Here is a 5,564-nt window from a genome sequence, read left to right on the forward strand (position 1 = left end):
TTGTACGTTATACGTTCTACGTTATACGTTATAAGTTAAACGTTGTACGTTATACGTTATACGTTATACGTTATACGTTATACGTTATACGTTATACGTTATACGTTATACGTTATACGTTATACGTTATACGTTATATCTTATACGTTATACGTTATGCGTTATAGGATATACGTTATACGTTATACGTTGTACGTTATACGTTATACGTCATACGTTATACGTTATACGTTATACGTTATACGTTATACGTTATACGTTATACGTTATACGTTATACGTTATACGTTATACGTTATGCGTTATAGGATATACGTTATACGTTATACGTTGTACGTTATACGTTATACGTTATACGTTATACGTTATACGTTATACGTTCTACGTTATACGTTATACGTTAAACGTTGTACGTTATACGTTATACGTTATACGTTATACGTTATAAGTAATACGTTATACGTTATACGTTATGCGTTATACGTTATACGTTATACGTTATACGTTATACGTTATACGTTATACGTTATACGTTATACGTTATACGTTATACGTTATACGTTATACGTTATACGTTATACGTTATACGTTATACGTTGTACGTTATACGTTATACGTTATACGTTATACGTTATACGTTATACCTTATACGTTATACGTTATGCGTTATAGGATATACGTTATACGTTATACGTTGTACGTTATACGTTATACGTTGTACGTTATACGTTCTACGTTCTACGTTATACGTTAAACGTTGTACGTTATACGTTATACGTCATACGTTATACGTTATACGTTATACGTTATACGTTCTACGTTATACGTTATACGTTAAACGTTGTACGTTATACGTTATACGTTATACGTTATACGTTTTACGTTATACGTTATGCGTTATACGTTATACGTTATACGTTATACGTTATACGTTATACGTTATACGTTATACGTTATACGTTATACGTTATACGATATACGTAATATGTAATACGTCATACGTTTTACGTTAATCGTTATACGTTATACGTTATACGCTATACGTTATACGTTATACGTTATACGTTATACGTTATACGTTACACGTTATACGTTATGCGTTATACGTTATACGTTATACGTTATACGTTATACGTTATACGTTGTACGTTATACGTTATACGTTATACGTTATACGTTAGACGTTGTACGTTATACGTTATACGTTATACGTTATACGCTATACGTTATACGTTATACGTTATACGTTATACGTTATACGTTATACATTATACGTTATACGTTATACGTTATACGTTATACGTTACACGTTATACGTTACACGTTATACGTTATACGTTATACGTTATACGTTATACGTTATACGTTATACGTTATACGTTATACGTTATACGTTATACGTTATGCGTTATAGGATATACGTTATACGTTATACGTTGTACGTTATACGTTATACGTTATATGTTATACGTCATGCGATATATGTTATACGTTATTCGTTATACCGTATACGTTAAACGTTGTACGTTATACGTTATACGTTATACGTTATACGTTATACGTTGTACGGTATACGTTATACGTTATACGTTATACGCTATACGTTATACGTTAAACGTTGTACGTTATACGTTATACGTCATACGTTATACGTTATACGTTATACGTTATACGTTCTACGTTATACGTTATACGTTAAACGTTGTACGTTATACGTTATACGTTATACGTTATACGTTATACGTTATACGTTATACGTTATACGTTATACGTTCTACGTTATACGTTATACGTTAAACGTTGTACGTTATACGTTATACGTTATACGTTATACGTTATAAGTAATACGTTATACGTTATACGTTATGCGTTATACGTTATACGTTATACGTTATACGTTATACGTAATATGTAATACGTCATACGTTTTACGTTAATCGTTATACGTTATACGTTATACGTTATACGTTATACGTTATACGTTATACGTTATGCGTTATACGTTATACGTTATACGTTATACGTTATACGTTATACGTTGTACGTTATACGTTATACGTTATACGTTATACGTTAGACGTTGTACGTTATACGTTATACGTTATACGTTATACGCTATACGTTATACGTTATACGTTATACGTTATACGTTATACGTTATACGTTATACTTTATACGTTATACGTTATACGTTATACGTTATACGTTATACGTTACACGTTATACGTTATACGTTATACGTTATACGTTATACGTTATACGTTATACGTTATACGATATACGTAATATGTAATACGTCATACGTTTTACGTTAATCGTTATACGTTATACGTTATACGTTATACGTTATACGTTATACGTTATACGTTATGCGTTATACGTTATACGTTATACGTTATACGTTATACGTTATACATTGTACGTTATACGTTATACGTTATACGTTATACGTTAGACGTTGTACGTTATACGTTATACGTTATACGTTATACGCTATACGTTATACGTTATACGTTATACGTTATACGTTATACGTTATACGTTATACGTTATACGTTATACGTTATACGTTATACGTTATACGTTATACGTTACACGTTATACGTTATACGTTATACGTTATACGTTATACGTTATACGTTATACGTTATACGTTACACGTTATACGTTACACGTTATACGTTATACGTTATACGTTATACGTTATACGTTATACGTTATACGTTATACGTTATACGTTATACGTTATACGTTATGCGTTATAGGATATACGTTATACGTTATACGTTGTACGTTATACGTTATACGTTATATGTTATACGTCATGCGATATATGTTATACGTTATTCGTTATACCGTATACGTTAAACGTTGTACGTTATACGTTATACGTTATACGTTATACGTTATACGTTGTACGGTATACGTTATACGTTATACGTTATACGCTATACGTTATACGTTAAACGTTGTACGTTATACGTTATACGTCATACGTTATACGTTATACGTTATACGTTAAACGTTGTACGTTATACGTTATACGTCATACGTTATACGTTATACGTTACACGTTATACGTTATACGTTATACGTTATACGTTATACGTTATACGTTATACGTTATACGTTATACGTTATACGTTATATCTTATACGTTATACGTTATGCGTTATAGGATATACGTTATACGTTATACGTTGTACGTTATACGTTATACGTCATACGTTATACGTTATACGTTATACGTTATACGTTATACGTTATACGTTATACGTTATACGTTATACGTTATACGTTATGCGTTATAGGATATACGTTATACGTTATACGTTGTACGTTATACGTTATACGTTATACGTTATACGTTATACGTTATACGTTCTACGTTATACGTTATACGTTAAACGTTGTACGTTATACGTTATACGTTATACGTTATACGTTATAAGTAATACGTTATACGTTATACGTTATGCGTTATACGTTATACGTTATACGTTATACGTTATACGTTATACGTTATACGTTATACGTTATACGTTATACGTTATACGTTATACGTTATACGTTATACGTTATACGTTATACGTTATACGTTATACGTTATACGTTGTACGTTATACGTTATACGTTATACGTTATACGTTATACGTTATACCTTATACGTTATACGTTATGCGTTATAGGATATACGTTATACGTTATACGTTGTACGTTATACGTTATACGTTGTACGTTATACGTTCTACGTTCTACGTTATACGTTAAACGTTGTACGTTATACGTTATACGTCATACGTTATACGTTATACGTTATACGTTATACGTTATACGTTATACGTTATACGTTATACGTTATACGTTATACGTTATACGTTATACGTTATGCGTTATAGGATATACGTTATACGTTATACGTTGTACGTTATACGTTATACGTTATATGTTATACGTCATGCGATATATGTTATACGTTATTCGTTATACGGTATACGTTAAACGTTGTACGTTATACGTTATACGTTATACGTTATACGTTATACGTTGTACGGTATACGTTATACGTTATACGTTATACGCTATACGTTATACGTTAAACGTTGTACGTTATACGTTATACGCCATACGTTATACGTTATACGTTATGCGTTATACGTTCTACGTTATACGTTATACGTTAAACGTTGTACGTTATACGTTATACGTTATACGTTATACGTTATACGTTATACGTTATACGTTATACGTTATACGTTCTACGTTATACGTTATACGTTAAACGTTGTACGTTATACGTTATACGTTATACGTTATACGTTATAAGTAATACGTTATACGTTATACGTTATGCGTTATACGTTATACGTTATACGTTATACGTTATACGTTATACGTTATACGTTATACGTTATACGTTATACGTTATACGTTATACGTTATACGTTATACGTTATACGTTATACGTTATACGTTATACGTTATACGTTATACGTTATACGTTATACGTTATACGTTATACCTTATACGTTATACGTTATGCGTTATAGGATATACGTTATACGTTATACGTTGTACGTTATACGTTATACGTTGTACGTTATACGTTCTACGTTCTACGTTATACGTTAAACGTTGTACGTTATACGTTATACGTCATACGTTATACGTTATACGTTATACGTTATACGTTATACGTTCTACGTTATACGTTATACGTTAAACGTTGTACGTTATACGTTATACGTTATACGTTATACGTTTTACGTTATACGTTATGCGTTATACGTTATACGTTATACGTTATACGTTATACGTTATACGTTATACGTTATACGTTATACGTTATACGTTATACGATATACGTAATATGTAATACGTCATACGTTTTACGATAATCGTTATACGTTATACGTTATACGCTATACGTTATACGTTATACGTTATACGTTATACGTTATACGTTATACGTTATACGTTATGCGTTATACGTTATACGTTATACGTTATACGTTATACGTTATACGTTGTACGTTATACGTTATACGTTATACGTTATACGTTATACGTTGTACGTTATTCGTTATACGTTGTACGTTATACGTTCTACGTTATACGTTATAAGTTAAACGTTGTACGTTATACGTTATACGTTATACGTTATACGTTATACGTTATACGTTATACGTTATACGTTATACGTTATACGTTATACGTTATACGTTACACGTTATACGGTATACGTTATACGTTATACGTTATACGTTATACGTTATACGTTATACGTTATACGTTATACGTTATATGTTATGCGTTATAGGATATACGTTATACGTTATACGTTGTACGTTATACGTTATACGTTGTACGTTATACGTTCTACGTTATACGTTATAAGTTAAACGTTGTACGTTATACGTTATACGTTATACGTTATACGTTATACGTTATACGTTATACGTTATACGTTATACGTTATACGTTATACGTTATACGTTATACGTTATACGTTATACGTTATACGTTATACGTTATGCGTTATAGGATATACGTTATACGTTATAC

The sequence above is a fragment of the Ptiloglossa arizonensis genome, unplaced genomic scaffold (genome assembly GCF_051014685.1).
Source record: "Ptiloglossa arizonensis isolate GNS036 unplaced genomic scaffold, iyPtiAriz1_principal scaffold0738, whole genome shotgun sequence".
NCBI lineage: Eukaryota > Metazoa > Arthropoda > Insecta > Hymenoptera > Colletidae > Ptiloglossa > Ptiloglossa arizonensis.